General features: G+C 38.5%; 1 protein-coding gene and 1 pseudogene across 6 annotated transcripts in view; one reads left to right on the forward strand and one right to left on the reverse strand.

Annotated features, from left to right (window-relative positions):
• The window catches only part of PIK3C2G (phosphatidylinositol-4-phosphate 3-kinase catalytic subunit type 2 gamma), a 365,888-nt gene that overhangs the window by 331,313 nt on the left and 15,461 nt on the right, over positions 1 to 19,114 (forward strand). The window lies entirely within an intron of this gene.
• Positions 5,248 to 15,310, reverse strand: LOC102151867 (annotated as a pseudogene).

The following is a 19,114-nucleotide window of genomic DNA, read 5'->3' on the forward strand; positions in this document are numbered from 1 at the left end:
AAATTAGGCAATCTAGAAGAAATGGACGCATTCCTGGAAAGCCACAAACTACCAAAACTGGAACAGGAAGAAATAGAAAACCTGAACAGGCCAATAACCAGGGAGGAAATTGAAGCAGTCATCAAAAACCTCCCAAGACACAAGAGTCCAGGGCCAGATGGCTTCCCAGGAGAATTTTATCAAACGTTTAAAGAAGAAATCATACCTATTCTCCTAAAGCTGTTTGGAAAGATAGAAAGAGATGGAGTACTTCCAAATTCGTTCTATGAAGCCAGCATCACCTTAATTCCAAAGCCAGACAAAGACCCCGCCATAAAGGAGAATTACAGACCAATATCCCTGATGAACATGGATGCAAAAATTCTCAACAAGATACTGGCCAATAGGATCCAATAGTACATTAAGAAAATTATTCACCATGACCAAGTAGGATTTATCCCTGGGACACAAGGCTGCTTCAACACCCGTAAAACAATCAATGTGATTCATCATATCAGCAAGAGAAAAACCAAGAACCATATGATCCTCTCATTGGATGCAGAGAAAGCATTTGACAAAATACAGCATCCATTTCTGATCAAAACTCTTCAGAGTGTAGGGATAGAGGGAACATTCCTCGACATCTTAAAAGCCATCTATGAAAAGCCCACAGCAAATATCATTCTCAATGGGGAAGCACTGGGAGGCTTTCCCCTAAGATCAGGAACAAGACAGGGATGTCCACTCTCACCACTGCTATTCAACATAGTACTGGAAGTCCTAGCCTCAGCAATCAGACAACAAAAAGACATTAAAGGCATTCAAATTGGCAAAGAAGAAGTCAAACTCTCTCTCTTCGCCGATGACATGATACTCTACATAGAAAACCCAAAAGTCTCCACCCCAAGATTGCTAGAACTCATACAGCAATTCGGTAGCGTAGCAGGATACAAAATCAATGCCCAGAAGTCAGTGGCATTTCTATACACTAACAATGAGACTGAAGAAAGAGAAATTAAGGAGTCAATCCCATTTACAATTGCACCCAAAAGCATAAGATACCTAGGAATAAACCTCACCAAAGATGTAAAGGATCTATACCCTCAAAACTATAGAACACTTCTGAAAGAAATTGAGGAAGACACAAAGAGATGGAAAAATATTCCATGCTCATGGATTGGCAGAATTAATATTGTGAAAATGTCAATGTTACCCAGGGTAATATACACGTTTAATGCAATCCCTATCAAAATACCATGGACTTTCTTCAGAGAGTTAGAACAAATTATTTTAAGATTTGTGTGGAATCAGAAAAGACCCCGAATAGCCAGGGGAATTTTAAAAAAGAAAACCATATCTGGGGGCATCACAATGCCAGATTTCAGGTTGTCCTACAAAGCTGTGGTCATCAAGACAGTGTGGTACTGGCACAAAAACAGACACATAGATCAGTGGAACAGAATAGAGAATCCAGAAGTGGACCCTGAACTTTATGGGCAACTAATATTCGATAAAGGAGGAAAGACTATCCATTGGAAGAAAGACAGTCTCTTCAATAAATGGTGCTGGGAAAATTGGACATCCACATGCAGAAGAATGAAACTAGACCACTCTCTTTCACCATACACAAAGATAAACTCAAAATGGATGAAAGATCTAAATGTGAGACAAGATTCCATCAAAATCCTAGAGAAGAACACAGGCAACACCCTTTTTGAACTCGGCCATAGTAACTTCTTGCAAGATACATCCACAAAGGCAAAAGAAACAAAAGCAAAAATGAACTATTGGGACTTCATCAAGATAAGAAGCTTTTGCACAGCAAAGGATACAGTCAACAAAACTCAAAGACAACCTACAGAATGGGAGAAGATATTTGCAAATGACATATCAGATAAAGGGCTAGTTTCCAAGATCTATAAAGAACTTATTAAACTCAACACCAAAGAAAGAAACAATCCAATCATGAAATGGGCAAAAGACATGAACAGAAATCTCACAGAGGAAGACATAGACATGGCCAACATGCATATGAGAAAATGCTCTGCATCACTTGCCATCAGGGAAATACAAATCAAAACTACAATGAGATACCACCTCACACCAGTGAGAATGGGGCAAATTAACAAGGCAGGAAACAACAAATGTTGGAGAGGATGCGGAGAAAAGGGAACCCTCTTACACTGTTGGTGGGAATGTGAACTGGTGCAGCCACTCTGGAAAACTTTGTGGAGGTTCCTCAAACAGTTAAAAATATACCTGCCCTACGACCCAGCAATTGCACTGTTGGGGATTTACCCCAAAGATACAAATGCAATGAAACGCCGGGACACCTGCACCCCGATGTTTCTAGCAGCAATGGCCACTATAGCCAAACTGTGGAAGGAGCCTCGGTGTCCAACGAAAGATGAATGGATAAAGAAGATGTGGTTTATGTATACAATGGAATATTACTCAGCTATTAGAAATGACAAATACCCACCATTTGCTTCAACGTGGATGGAACTGGAGGGTATTATGCTGAGTGAAGTAAGTCAGTCGGAGAAGGACAAACATTATATGTTCTCATTCATTTGGGGAATATAAATAATAGTGAAAGGGAAAATAAGGGAAGGGAGAAGAAATGTGTGGGAAATATCAGAAAGGGAGACAGAACGTAAAGACTGCTAACTCTGGGAAACGAACTAGGGGTGGTAGAAGGGGAGGAGGGCAGGGGGTGGGAGTGAATGGGTGACGGGCACTGGGTATTATTCTGTATGTTAGTAAATTGAACACCAATAAAAAAAAAAATAAAAAAAAAATAAATAAATAAAACAAATACAGCATCATAGAAACATAACTTATTACATTACCTAATAAATGACAAATGTAAACATAATACTTATAAATATATATTAATAAAAAAAAATGTCTCTCCTCATCTCTGTATTCCCCTAGGCTGTGATACTTCCAGAGTTTTCTTTTACCTGCTCTAGAATATGTGCATTCTTAAAGGCTCTAAAAGTAATCAATAAGGATTCCAGACTCTCTTCTGATATTAAATATGCTCACACTGTCAGAAACTCATACACTGTAACAAAATAATATGATTTCAAATGAGGAACAAGGGAAGCAGGACACACCTCAAATGGAGTGCTGTTTAAGCCTTTTGTAAGACACAAAATAGGAGAGAATAGTTGCTATATGAAAATTAACAGGTGAAAAGATAAATAACAAGTGTTGATGAGAATGTGGAAAAAAGGGAACCCTTGTGCAATATTGTTCATGGGAATGTAAATTGGTGTAGCTACTGTGGAAAACATTGTGGAAGTTCCTCAAAAAATTAAAAATAGAAATACCATATGATCCAGTAATTTCACTACTGGATATTTGCCCAAAAAGATGAAAACACTAATTTGAAAGGATATATGTACCCCTATACTTATGGCAGCATTACTTACGGTACCTAAAATATGGAAGCAACTCATGTGTCCATCAACTGATGAATAGATCAGGAAAATAGTGTGTGTGTGTGTGTGTGTATGTATAATCATATTACTCAGCCATTAAAAAGAATGAATTCTTGCCATTTGTGACAACATGGATGGACCTAGAGAGTATAATGCTAAGTGAAATAAGTAACATATGATTTTACTTATAGGTGGAATCTAAAAACAAATGAATAAATAAATAAAAGAAGAAACAAAAAAAAAGAAGAAGAAGAAACAGACCTATAGAGAACAAACTATTGTTTTCCAGAGGGGAGGGGAGTAGGGGAATGGGCAAATGAGTAAAGGGAAGTGGGAGATGCAGGCTTCCAATTATGACATGAAAAAATCCTGGGGATAAAAGATACACCATAAGGAATATAGTCAACGATAATGTAATAGCATGGTATGGTGACAAATGTTAGTTACACTTGTGGTGAGCTTAGTATAACATATAGACTTGTTGAATCTGACTTAGTATAACATATAGACTATGTTGTACACCTGAAACCAATGTAACATTGTGAGCCAATTACAATTTAAAAAAAAAAGATTTAGGTAGCCTTATTATCCAATAAGCAACTCGTATATAATTAATTAAAAGGCCTGTTTCATCTTGCTATGAATATTCATGGCATTAGATCTTCCAGCTATAGGCTCAAAATGGATGAAGGAGCAGAAATGATGGGACTTGTCTCATTCTATTAGAAGACATATGTATCTAGAGGGATAGTACTGGTTAAAAACTTGATCTCATCATTTATAGCCCTAAACCTATCTTCTGACCATATCAAGTTCTCCAACAGTAAAAGAATTGGCTTCAGAAGCAGTAAGGATAAAACTTTATTCTCATTTCTTTTCTCCCTCCTCTACCCATTTTCTTCCTCTATTTTTTGTCCTTTATTTTTCTTTTCACTTTTATTTCCAACTAATATTACTAATATTACTAATTATAGGACAGAATATACAAATATAAAAATACAGATTTAGTATGTCCTTTTTATTGTTGGATTTGCTTAAACATTTGGGGTGATAGACATCAGGTACTAGATTTTTTTTAACAAATATTTTGTTTATTTTAATGAAGCTGGTATAGACAATGTCCATTTAAAATCCATATCCCAGGCCAAAAAGTACAAATAAAATCAAAAAGAGCAGTGTTCTGTTGAATACACTTCTGCATGAATAACTTTATTAACTGCTAATGAAAATTAGAACTTTTCTGGGATCTTCTGACAAGACTTTTATCTTAAAATGCTTTCTCTTCAGTGAAGCCATCTTTGGAGTTAGTCATTTATCCTCATCATCTCTGTCTTCTCGACTCCAGCCTGATATTTCTCTTCTTTTGGTCCAGACCCTCAAATTTTAAAAGAAGCTTCAAGTTAAGGAAAGGTCATTTTTCCACAGTTCAGTTCTCTGAAAAACTCCCATCTCCCACTGAAAGTCATAGTCCAGGAGTGAAGCAATCGCATGCTAGAACTTCAGGGCCAATTGGAAAGTCATCATGAACACCTGTATTGGTCGATCTTATTTATCACAAGCCTGAAAATGCACAGTCCTGGAAAAGGTGGCCTCTCTGTGCACACATGTAATTTTTAAAAAGGAAAGGGCAATGTGAAGGGGGCTGAGGTTTGATCACCAAAAATCAGCACAATGAAAACAAGTGATAATGAGTAATGGGCACTAGAATTCAAATTACCAGATGTTTTAAAGAGATGGGGTGCCAGTTTTCAATTCCGTTTTGAACACCACATTACAATAGAACTATTTTTAAAAATAAAAAAGAATTGAGGGTAAAGAAGAAAAATAAAAGGAATATCTAAATCATTGAATGACCCCCTGTTTTTTCCTGATAAACTTCAATCACATCATCTTCCTCCATTCCCAGTTCTTTTGGAGTGTGATTATCAGCAATTCTCTGACCTTCAAAGAGAAACCTGAGTGAATTCATTGGAACTCCCTGTCTTTGACAGTATGATTCTTTGAGTTTCTTGAGATGTGTTGCCATTTTCACTTTGAAGTGAATCTCACTGCTAACCTGTCCAATGACTTTGAGTTTAATGTATTCTCCTTACTTCTTATCCCCCAAGTCCTCAGTTGAAGGTTTTGCCTCCTGGTCAGACATGGTGATGGTGGCTTCACCCAGGGTCTCCGCACCGCAGTGGCCTCGGGTAGGCAGAACCTTGCTCCGGGGTTTACAAATCTGTCTCTCTTCCCCACAGCACAGCAGCGCAGCTCGGGTACTAGATTTTAAAACACACACACATTTGGACCTTTAATGCACTGAAATAAATATTAAAAAAAAGAAAAGAAACAGGAGAGAAAGAAGCAGACTCAAATACATTGATAAGAACCCCTGGCTAAACACACACACACACACACACACACACACACACACATACACACACACATTTCATTACATTTTATTTTCTATTTAAAAATTTTCTCACAATTTTAATGTATATGTGTAGCTTGGAGGTTCTTATTTTAAAATATACATTCCTGGGACACCTGCATGGCTCAGCAGTTGAGCATATGTCTTTGGCTCAGGGCATGGTCCCCTGTCTGGAATGGAGTCCCACATCAGGCTCCCTGCGAGAAGCCTGCTGCTCTCTCTCTAATGAATAAATAAATCTTAAAATAAAATATACTTTCCTATGTGCAATTCCCAGTGATTGATTCTGTAACTATTGGTTGGTATTCCTTCTTTTTGAGAGAGAGAGAGAAAGAGAGTGTACATGAGTAAGGAGGAGCAGAAGGGTGGAAGGAGAGGGAGAGAGAGAATCCCAAGCAGGTTCCATGCCCAGTGTGGAACCTGATATAGGGCTTCATCTCACAACCCTGTAATCATGACCTGAGCCAAAATCAATAGCTGGATAATTAACCAACTAAGCCACTCAGGCACCTGTAGGTTGGTATTTCTATGTGTTTTACAGGCATCTCTTGATCTCATATATCCCTCTGTACTTTCATATCTAGACTTGTTTTCTTTTTATTTATTTATTTATTTATTTATTTATTTATTTATTTATTTATTTATTTATAATGGACACACAGAGAGAGAAAGAGAGAGGCAGAGACACAGGCAAGGGAGAAGCAGGCCTTATGCCAGGAGCTGGACGCGGGACTCGATCCCGGGACTCCAGGATCACGCCCTGGGCCAAAGGCAGGTACCAAATCACTGAGCCACCCAGGGATCCCTCACTTGCTCATTTTTTATTTTATTTTATTTATTTTTATTTTTTTATTGGTGTTCAATTTACCAACATACAGAATAACCCCCTCTGCCCGTCACCCAATCACTCCCAGCCCCCACCCTCCTCCCCTTCTACCACCCCTAGTTCGTTTCCCAGAGTTAGCAGTCTTTACGTTCTGTCTCCCTTTCTGATATTTCCCACACATTTCTTCTCCCTTCCCTTATATTCCCTTTCACTATTATTTATATTCCCCACATGAATGAGAACATATAATGTTTGTCCTTCTCCCACTGACTTACTTCACTCAGCATAATACCCTCCAGTTCCATCCACGTTGAAGCAAATGGTGGGTACTTGTCATTTCTAATAGCTGAGTAATATTCCATTGTATACATAAACCACATCTTCTTTATCCCTTCATCTTTCGATGGACACCGAGGCTCCTTCCACAGTTTGGCTATTGTGGCCATTGCTGCTATAAACATCGGGGTGCAGGTGTCCCGGCATTTCATTGCATCTGTATCTTTGGGGTAAATCCCCAACAGTGCAATTGCTGGGTCGTAGGGCAGGTCTATTTGTAACTCTTTGAGGAACCTCCACACAGTTTTCCAGAGTGGCTGTACCAGTTCACATTCCCACCAACAGTGTAAGAGGGTTCCCTTTTCTCCGCATCCTCTCCAACATCTGTTGTTTCCTGCCTTGTTAATTTGCCCCATTCTCACTGGTGTGAGGTGGTATCTCATTGTGGTTTTGATTTGTATTTCCCTGATGGCAAGTGATGCAGAGCATTTTCTCATGTGCATGTTGGCCATGTCTATGTCTTCCTCTGTGAGATTTCTCTTCATGTCTTTTGCCCATTTCATGATTGGATTGTTTGTTTCTTTGCTGTTGAGTTTAATAAGTTCTTTATAGATCTTGGAAACTAGCCCTTTATCTGATATGTCATTTGCAAATATCTTCTCCCATTCTGTAGGTTGACTTTGAGTTTTGTTGACTGTATCCTTTGCTGTGCAAAAGCTTCTTATCTTGATGAAGTCCCAATAGTTCATTTTTGCTTTTGTTTCTTTTGCCTTCGTGGATGTATCTTGCAAGAAGTTACTGTGGCCGAGTTCAAAAAGGGTGTTGCCTGTGTTCTTCTCTAGGATTTTGATGGAATCTTGTCTCACATTTAGATCTTTCATCCATTTTGAGTTTATCTTTTTGTATGGTGAAAGAGAGTGGTCTAGTTTCATTCTTCTGCATGTGGATGTCCAATTTTCCCAGCACCATTTATTGAAGAGACTGTCTTTCTTCCAGTGGATAGTCTTTCCTCATTTATCGAATATTAGTTGACCATAAAGTTGAGGGTCCACTTCTGGGTTCTCTATTCTGTTCCATTGATCTATGTGTCTGTTTTTGTGCCAGTACCACACTGTCTTGATGACCACAGCTTTGTAGTACAACCTGAAATCTGGCATTGTGATGCCCCCAGATATGGTTTTCTTTTTTAAAATTCCCCTGGCTATTCGGGGTCTTTTCTGATTCCACACAAATCTTAAAATAATTTGTTCTAACTCTCTGAAGAAAGTCCATGGTATTTTGATAGGGATTGCATTAAACGTGTATATTGCCCTGGGTAACATTGACATTTTCACAATATTAATTCTGCCAATCCATGAGCATGGAATATTTTTCCATCTCTTTGTGTCTTCCTCAATTTCTTTCAGAAGTGTTCTATAGTTTTGAGGGTATAGATCCTTTACATCTTTGGTGAGGTTTATTCCTAAGTATCTTATGCTTTTGGGTGCAATTGTAAATGGGATTGATTCCTTAATTTCTCTTTCTTCAGTCTCATTGTTAGTGTATAGAAATGCCACTGATTTCTGGGCATTGATTTTGTATCCTGCCACGCTACCAAATTGTTGTATGAGTTCTAGCAATCTTGGGGTGGAGACTTTTGGGTTTTCTATGTAGAGTATCATGTCATCGGCGAAGAGGGAGAGTTTGACTTCTTCTTTGCCAATTTAAATGCCTTTATTGTCTTTTTGTTGTCTGATTGCTGAGGCTAGGACTTCCAGTACTATGTTGAATAGCAGTGGTGAGAGTGGACATCCCTGTCTTGTTCCTGATCTTAGGGGAAAGGCTCCCAGTGCTTCCCCATTGAGAATGATATTTGCTGTGGGCTTTTCGTAGATGGCTTTTAAGATGTTGAGGAATGTTCCCTCTATCCCTACACTCTGAAGAGTTTTGATCAGAAATGGATGCTGTATTTTGTCAAATGCTTTCTCTGCATCTAATGAGAGGATTATATGGTTCTTGGTTTTTCTCTTGCTGATATGATGAATCACATTAATTGTTTTACGGGTGTTGAACCAGCCTTGTGTCCCGGGGATAAATCCTACTTGGTCATGGTGAATAATTTTCTTAATGTACTGTTGGATCCTATTGGCCAGTATCTTGTTGAGAATTTTTGCATCCATGTTCATCAGGGATATTGGTCTGTAATTCTCCTTTTTGGTGGGGTCTTTGTCTGGTTTTGGAATTAAGGTGATGCTGGCCTCATAGAACGAATTTGGAAGTACTCCATCTCTTTCTATCTTTCCAAACAGCTTTAGGAGAATAGGTATGGTTTCTTCTTTAAACGTTTGATAGAAATCCCCTGGGAAGCCATCTGGCCCTGGACTCTTGTGTCTTGGGAGGTTTTTGATGACTGCTTCAATTTCCTCCCTGGTTATTGGCCTGTTCAGGTTTTCTATTTCTTCCTGTTCCAGTTTTGGTAGTTTGTGGCTTTCCAGGAATGCGTCCATTTCTTCAAGATTGCCTAATTTATTGGCATATAGCTGTTCATAATATGTTTTTAAATCGTTTGTATTTCCTTGGTGTTGGTAGTGATCTCTCCTTTCTCATTCATGATTTTATTAATTTGAGTCTTCTCTCTCTTCTTTTTAATAAGGCTGGCTAATGGTTTATCTATCTTATTAATTCTTTCAAAGAACCAACTCCTGGTTCTGTTGATCTGTTCCACAGTTCTTCTGGTCTCGATTTCATTGAGTTCTGCTCGAATCTTTATTAACTCCCTTCTTCTCTTAGGTGTAGGATCTATTTGCTGTTTTTTCTCTAGCTCCTTTATGTGTAAGGTTAGCTTTTGTATTTGAGTTCTTTCCAGTTTTTGAATGGATGCTTGTATTGCGATGTATTTCCCCCTTAGGACTGCTTTTGCTGCATCCCAAAGATTTTGAACGGTTGTATCTTCATTCTCATTAGTTTCCATGAATCTTTTTAATTCTTCCTTAATTTCCTGGTTGACCCTTTCATCTTTTAGCAGGATGGTCCTTAACCTCCACGTGTTTGAGGTCCTTCCAAACTTCTTGTTGTGACTTAGTTCTAATTTCAAGGCATTATGGTCTGAGAATATGCAGGGGATGATCCCAATCTTTTGGTATCAGTTCAGACCCGATTTGTGACCCAGTATGTGGTCTATTCTGGAGAAAGTTCCATGTGCGCTTGAGAAGAATGTGTATTCAGTTGAGTTTGGATGTAAAGTTCTGTAGATATCTGTGAAATCCATCTGGTCCAGTGTATCATTTAAAGCTCTCGTTTCTTTGGAGATGTTGTGCTTAGAAGACCTATCGAGTATAGAAAGAGCTAGATTGAAGTCACCAAGTATAAGTGTAAGTATTTCTTCACTTTGGTTAATAATTGATTTATATATTTGGCAGCTCCCACATTCGGGGCATATATATTGAGGATTGTTAAGTCCTCCTTGTTGGATAGATCCTTTAAGTATGATATAGTGTCCTCTTCATCTCTCACTACAGTCCTCGGGGTAAATTTTCGTTTATCTGATATAAGGATGGCTACCCCTGCTTTCTTTTGAGGAACATTCGAATGGTAAATGGTTCTCCAACCTTTTATTTTCAGGCTGTAGGTGTCCTTCTGTCTAAAATGAGTCTCTTGTAGACAGCAAATAGATGGGTCCTGCTTTTTTATCCAGTCTGAAACCCTGCGCCTTTTGATGGGGTCATTAAGCCCGTTCACGTTCAGAGTTACTATTGAGAGATATGAGTTTAGTGTCATCAGGATATCTATTCAGTCCTTGTTTTGTGGAATGTTCCACTGAACTTCTTCTTAAAGGGGAATTTTAAGGAGTCCCCCTTAAAATTTCTTGCAGAGCTGGTTTGGAGGTCACATATTCTTTCAGTTGCTGCCTGTCTTGGAAGCTCTTTATCTCTCCTTCCATTTTGAATGAGAGCCTTGCTGGATAAAGTATTCTTGGTCGCATGTTCTTCTCCTTTAGGACCCTGAATATATCCTGCCAGCCCTTTCTGGCCTGCCAGGTCTCTGTGGAGAGGTCTGCTGTTACCCTAATACTCCTCCCCATAGAAGTCAGGGATTTCTTGTCTCTTGCTGCTTTAAGGATCTTCTCTTTATCTTTGGAATTTGCAAGCTTCACTATTAAATGTCGAGGTGTTGAACGGTTTTTATTGATTTTAGGGGGTGATCTCTCTATTTCCTGGATCTGAATGCCTGTTTCCCTTCCCAGATTAGGAAAGTTTTCAGCTAGAATTTGTTCAAATACATATTCTGGCCCTCTGTCCCTTTCGGCGCCCTCGGGAACACCAATTAAACGTAAGTTTTTCTTCCTCAGGCTGTCGTTTATTTCCCTTAATCTATCTTCATGGTCTTTTGTCTCTTTTTTCCTCAGTTTCCCTCTTTGCTGTCAACTTGTCTTCTATGTCACTCACTCATTCTTCCACCCTGTTAACCCTCGTCATTAGGACTTCTAGTTTGGATTGCATCTCATTCAATTGATTTTTAATTTCTGCCTGATTAGCTCTAAATTCTGCAGTCATGAAGTCTCTTGAGTCCTTTATGCTTTTTTCTAGAGCCACCAGTAGCTGTATAATAGTGCTTCTGAATTGGCTTTCTGACATTGAATTGTAATCCAGATTTTGTAACTCTGTGGGAGAGAGGACTGTTTCTGATTCTTTCTTTTGAGGTGAGGTTTTCCTTCTAGTCTTTTTGCTCAGTGCAGAGTGGCCAAAAACAAGTTGTATTGGGAAAAGGAGAAAAAGAGAGGAGAGAAAGAAGGAAAGAATAAAGAAAGAGGGAAAATAAAAGGAAGAAAAAAACGAAAAAAAAAGAAAAGAAAGAAAAAGAAAGAAAGGAAAAAAAGGGGGTGGGGGAAGGAAACAAATCAAAAAGCAAAACAAAACAAAAAGAAAAAAAGAAAAAAAGAACCACGGGGGAGTATCTTCTGATTCTGTGTACTTTAATTCTCTTGACTTCCCCCTGGAACTTGTCCGTCTAGCTGGTCTTCTGGGGGAGGGGCCTGTTGTGCTGATTTTCAGGTGTTAGCACTTGGGGGAGCTGCTGTGCCCCTGCCTGATGCAGGGCTCATTGGGGGTTGTTTACCCCGTGAAGCCCCAGGAGCAACAGCCCCAGTGGCGGGGCCAGCTCTGGAGCCCTGGATTCAGCCCCCGCAGTAACCCCGGAGCTCTCCGTCTGCAGGGCCTGGAGGCTCCGGGGCGGGGCCGCTGATCTTCTCAGCTCGGGGCAGGAGCGTCCTTGCGGTCCTGGGACCTCCCGGCCTCTGCCTGTCCCGGGGGGAGCCCAGATCCTGGGCTGTGTCCCGGCGCCCTTGCTCCGGGGCCTGCGCTGTTGGATTCGGGCTCCCGCCCCGCAGCCCCCTCCGCGGAGCCGCCCCCGAGCCCCCCGAGCTGCTCCCGCCCCACAGCCCCCTCCGCGGAGCCGCCCCCGAGCCCCCCCCTCCCGAGCTGCTCCCGCCCCGCAGCCCCCTCCACGGAGCCGCCCCCGAGCCCCCCCAGCTGCTCCGGGACCCGCCGTGCGCGCTGCAGCCCTTAGGGAGCTCGGCGCACTCTCCCGGGCGCGCAGTTGCTCTGTTACTGTCCCCGGGAACCCGAGGGCATCCTCGCCCTCCTGGGTCCTCCTCCAACTCCCTGGGAGCCCTTTCCGCCCCGGAAGGTTGGTGCAGCTCCTGTTTGCTCTCCTGTCCTGGGGACACTCGCCCTGGCCTCAGCCCGGCTCCTCGCGGGGCCCCTCCTCCTTGGAGGCCTTTTGTTTCTTTATTTCTTTTTCCCGTCTTCCTACCTTGATAGAAGCGTGAACTCTTCTCACTGTAGCATTCCAGGTGTTCTCTCTTTAATTCTCAGGCCGAATTCATAGATTTTCAGGATAATTTGAAGGTTTTCTAGGTAATTTGGAGGAGACAGGTGATTTGGAGACCCTACTCTTCCGCCATCTTAGACTTGTTTTCTTCTCTCTTGATCCCAAGTATGAGCGTTCCAGAAGGCTCTTTGACACAAGTGGTCCATGGACCACATTTTGAGAAACATTTCTCAAGTGGTTAAATACCCTACAAGTGGCACTTTACATATAATGAGTTTGGTACATGACAATAAGCATATTATGGTGCCTATTAGAGAAAACGCTTAGATTTAGTAAAGTTAACAAAAATGAGTTTTGAGGGGTACATGAATGGCTCAGTCAGTTAAGCAGCTGACTCCAGATTTTAACTCAGGTCATGATCCCATGGTCCTTAATTGAAGCCCCATCAGCAGAGTCTGCTTGAGATTTCCTCTCCCTCTGTCTTCCCTCATCACCCCTATTCACACATTTGCTCTCCCTCTAAAAAAGAAAAAATAAGGTTGCCTGGATGCACAATCAGTTGAGGAGCTGACTCTTGGTTTTCTCTTGAGTCCTGATCTCACAGCTGTGAAATAAAGCCTGCCTTGGGCTCCATGCTCAGCGTGAAATATGGTCAAGATTCTCTCTCCCTCTCTCTCTGCCCCTCGTGCCCATGCTCTCTCTCTCTCAAATAAAATAAATAAATCTTTTTTAAAAGAAAGAGGCTGTGAAAATAAAGCACACATGATGGCAATGCTCAACATATAAAAACAACAATGTTCTGTGTATCCTTTTAAAACTAACTTAGCTAAGTCCTCTGCCTATCCCAATTCAATTTTTTAATCTAGATTTTTTAACAGAAATTTGTCATTGTTCCATCCTAGGTGCACTTCAATATAAACCAACATCAATTTCTTGATAAAAGGCAACTTTCCAATAATAATTATCCCGATTGTATTTGGCTTATGTTTCATTAATGAAAAATTATTTTTCTAGAGTTGGCCCATTATGACATCAGTCTCCTATTTTAAAGGATATGATGCAAAGCAGTGGATAGTGAAAACTAGCCAACCTAGATATAGATATTGATTTTTTTACCAAGGAAACACTGACCCTCAAAGATTACCAATTATCTCTTAATGAAGCAAACCATAAATTGTTCTTAAACCTATAATAAATCATATGCTAATGATAATAGATCTCTTTCCAACATCAGTATCTTTAACTAGTCTTTCCTTTGTGAACTTTACTATTCTCGGAATTTTCATGAAACCTCACTGTCCATCTATTCTCTAAACTTCTTTGGTAGCACTCTTTCTTAGGCTTCCTTAGCTCTTATAAATTTAAACTAGTTAATGTATGTAGTGGCTTAATAAATGCTGGCATATTCACCTTTAGTCCTTAAATGAGAAGAGTTTCCAGTATTCAGAGCTTTAACTCTTCAAACTGATTTCCTCAAAAATTCCATTTAGTCTTGTTGCTTCGAAGATTATGTGAATTACTCCTAAATTTATATCTCTACTTTAAATATTTCTCTAAACTCAATTTACATATTTTCAACTGCCCTGATGAGCATGTGCATTCTGATATCTTGCCATCTCTTTAAACTCAATATTTCTAAATTATAGTTCTCTACTTTTCACTAAAATCAACTCTCACTCTTATCTACTTATTTCAAAAAATTGTTACACCAATCTCAAGTAACCTTGATCAAAATTCTCTATTATTTATTTTCTATATTTTAACTTGTTCCAGTACCTCTATGTATAATCATCAGCAAATCCTTTTATTTTTTCTTAAAGATTTTATTTATTTACTCATGAGAGACACAGAGAGACAGAGAGAGAGGCAGAGACATAGGCAGAGAGAGAAGCAGGCTCCATGCAGGGAGCCTGATGTGGGACTTGATCCAGGGATTCTAGGATCATGCCTTGAGCCAAAGACAGATGCTTAACCACTGAGCCACCAAGGTATCCCATCAGGAAATCGTGATCATGGTATCTCCCCTGCCAGGTAAGTATCCCATCAGCAAATCATTTTAGTCCCCTGTTACTTTTATTATTGCCAAAATCCTATCCTATATTATCTATTAATTCACTTGTGGATTATTTTGATTGATTGTTATATTCCTATCCTTGTTTTCTACTTCTTTTAATCCATTTTGCACAAAACATCCTAAAATTCCATTTTTAACATATCAATAAAATAAATTTCCATTTTTAACATATCAACAAATATGCTAATAGAACCTTTGTAAAACTCAAACTCTTTAGCCTAATATTTAAGATACTACACAGTTTAGCCATACCTACCTTGATATCCACCACACACACACAAAACTTATATTATGTTCGAAATGGTTCATTCATTTTTTTACCAAACACACTGTAGTCCTTCTAGCAACCTATATCATACTTCTACTTACCTTCTGTTTACTTTCTATATCCATTTCAACTTCCAGGCTCAGCTCAAACCTCTCATCCTTTCTGAATGATGCCTTATCTCAGTTCTTGAAACTTATCTTTTTGGTTCATCTTGTAGCTTCAATTTGAAAATATACTGATTATAAAAATTGTCAGAAATATATTTTGTATACTCTTCAGTGCCTAGCATAATACTATGTCCTTAATACATGTTTGTTAAATAAGTGAATATTCATTGAAGTGTACATCACTGAGAAAAATAGCCACAATGCAGGGCAGTTTAATTTTAGCTATATTTATAAATGAATAGCTTTTCTCTGTGAATTCCGCTGCCTATAATACTTGATACTAATCTGAGAATGATATTTGACCTTCACATCAGTCTTACTTGAAAATAGAGTGATTTCCTGCTGAGGATTATTTCTCTAAATATTCAACAACTCTGGATACTAACCATATCTCTAGCTGACATAGCCATCAATGTACAGGTCACCACATGATGCAGATTTTATCTAATCACTCTCCTTTACTGACGAGCTTGTATCCTAGTTGCTATTCTTTATCCAAATCTTCCTCAATTTGACATTCTAACTCAATCAAACAAACAAAAAAGCAAGCAAACAAACAAACAAAACATAAGCTAGCATCCTGACATTGGTTCTCTTAATTTGATTTCTTCATGGCTTTTCTGAAATCAACTTGGGAGTCACATTAGCATCATAGTTGCAAAAGACATACCTTACCAACAACAAAAAATTTGGCATCCATTCACAGACAAAAGTATGCTTGTGGGAGCATATACCAAGGGATCCAGGAGGACTCTCCCTTACCTATGTTCCAGATAATAGACATACAGACCTCAGTCCCAGCTGAGGACCCTGAAGTGGCTCATGAATTGGTTCCAGTTCCTCTTAGGCATGGTTAGAGAGTTCCTGGAAAGCATTGTCTTTAATAGTCATCCACAGATGAAAGAGCCTTTGTGGAAGTCCAGGTTTGCAGACAAGTTTCATCACACTATTGTAGAAAAAACCACGAGTCTGAACACTTTAAAGTGGGTGGTTAGTAAAGACTGGAGGAGCTGATAGCTACTTCAAATTTGAAGACAGCAATGCAAAACTTCAAGGAACATGAAAAATCAAGGTAACATGATACCACCAAAGGATCACAATCATCTTCCACTAACCAAACTCAAAGACCTGATATATGTGATTTGCATAATACAAAGAATTCAAATAGCTTTACAAGGAAACTCAGTAAATTACAGAAAGCACAAAATGACAATTCAACAAAATCAGGCAAATAATGAAAAAAATGAGTTTATCACAGAGAAAATTTTTAAAAAGAAGCAAACAAATTTTGGAACTAATGAATATTATAGATGAAAGGTGAAAAAAAATGCAGCAGAGAGCATCACCAGTAGAATGGATCGAGCAGAAGAAGAATCTGTGAGATAGAGGATGGGAACTTTGAAATTACCCATTAAGTGGAGAACAAAAAAAAAAAAAAGAAAAAAGAAATGAAAAAGATTGAAGATATCCTATGCAATCCTAGGATACCATAACAAGAACTTTGAATTATTGGAGTTCCAGAAGACTAAAGGGAGAAGTGACAGAAAGCACATTAAAGACATAATGATCGAGTATTTTCCAAATCTGAAGAGAGATTTGGATATCTAAGCTCAGGAAGCTCATAGTTTCCCAAACTCTACTTCAAGAGGTCCTCTTCACAATACACTATAATGAAACTGTCAAAAATCAAAGACAAAGAGAGAATCTTCAAAGCAGTCAGAGGGAAAAAAATCTTGTAACTTACAATTTGCCCTTCCTAAGGTTATCAGCATATTTCTCAGCAAAAACCTTACCAGCCAGGAGGGAATGGAATGATATATTCAAAGAACTGAACTAAAATAAATACCAACCAAGAATACTTTACCTGACAAAGCTGTCCTTCAGAAATGAAGGAAAGATAAAGACTTTTCTTTTTTTTCTTTTTTTTTTAAAGACTTTTCTAGACAAATAAAGCTGAAGGAGCTCATCACCACTAAGCTTGCCTTATAAGAAATGCTGAAAGAAACTTTTCAAGTTGAAATGAAAGGATACTAATAGCATAAATACATATGAAAATATGCAACCCATGGCAAAAATAAGTATACAAAGTCAGAGACTCAAATAGTGTAATGCAATGGAGTACTAACCACTTAGCTCTAGTATAAAGGTTAAAGGACAAGAGTATTATAATTAACTATAGCTACAATAATTTGTTAATGAACAAACAGTATCAAAAGGGGTAAATTGTGACTTCAATAACATAAAAGATGAGGAAATAAAGGGTAGAGTTTTCACATGTGATTGAAATAAATTTATCAGCATAAACAGACTATTATACCTAAATTTTTTTAAGATTATTTATTTGAGGGGGCAGGAGGGGCAAAGGGAGAGGGAAAGAAAATCTTAAGCAGAATCCTCTCTGAGCCTGATACGGGGCTCAATTCCACCACCCTGAGATCATGACCTGAGCTGAAACCAAGAGTCAGATGCCCAAAGAACTGCACCACCCATGTGCCCCTATACTTAAGATATTTTATGTAAGCCCCATGGTAACCACAAAGCAAAAACCTGTGTAGTAAAATCACAAAGGATAAAGGGAAGGGAAATTAAAGCATAGCACTACAAAAAATCATCAGTTCACAAAAGAAGACAGCAAAAGAGGAATAAAATGGCCAGGGAACTAAAAAATAGCCAGAAAACAATAAGATGACATTAGTAAAGTCCTTAGCTATCAATAATTACATGTAAGTGGATTGAATAGATTATTGACAGCTGTACATCATATATCTGTATCTTTATTTAAATCATGATAAACTGTTTAGTAGGACAGAATCCAAGCAAATATTTGAGGTGTATAGGTAGAAAACTCTGAATACTTTACCTCTGAATTACTAGTTTCTGGGTTTTTTGCAAAAAGTTTCCTATACTATGAAGTATAACAATATCATAAATCTAATCTTCCCGTATTTCATCTGTTTTTCACAATTCCTCAATAATCATTAGCAAAATGTAGTCTATTTTTTATTTGTACAACTTTCTTAGCATTGGCGGATAGAAGCTGAGGGTTAGAGGATTTAAAATCATTTAGAATGGTTCGGTGCAATTATAAAAAAAAAAGTTTAATTACCACTTAACTCATAAACAATTCTTCAGCATTTTCTATGGAGCAGATTGTAAAAAATAAATGAGGTTTAAAGCCTTATTTCTTACATTTTATTAAGATTGAGAAATGGAAAAACTTGCCAAACTTCACAAGACACTTTAGTAGCAAAGTCTGGAGCTCTAATTAAAACTCTGGATTTTTAGAAGCAATTCAATTCCTATGCATTGAGTCAGAAAATATAGGAATTCTATCTACTGGACTGGCTTCTGACTAATTGTTAACTGCATCAAGTTGAGGATTAAAATTTTTTTAATATGTATATAATAAGATGATCATGGCCATGAGTTTTTTATTTCTGAAAGTAGAAATGGTTTAGCAACTTTTCTGCGACCTCTCATAGTGTTAGACACATGGTGGTTTGATTTTGGAGTTGATTGTTTAAAAAAATTACTGAAAATCACCTATTAGTGACAATAATTCTTTTAAAGCCTTTATTGGTGTGAAATGAAGCAGAAGACCACCCTAATTTAATTCAGGAGGATCTGAAATTCATCCCATTCTATATTAACAAACACAGAAAGTTTGGAAAGATTATCCCATTTCTTTAACTGAAGGACTAAGCAAACTACATACCACAAGCACTTTTATTGCACATTGTCATTTTATAAAAAGACCCTCTTTGTGTTAGCTAGCCTGAATTTCAGACCTGCAATTTGGCAGGCACATAGATGAGGAAAATGCTTTTTATTGTTATTTTGTTTCTGGCATAGAC

This window comes from Canis lupus, chromosome 27 (assembly GCF_011100685.1).
Source record: "Canis lupus familiaris isolate Mischka breed German Shepherd chromosome 27, alternate assembly UU_Cfam_GSD_1.0, whole genome shotgun sequence".
NCBI classification, from domain to species: Eukaryota; Metazoa; Chordata; class Mammalia; order Carnivora; family Canidae; genus Canis; species Canis lupus.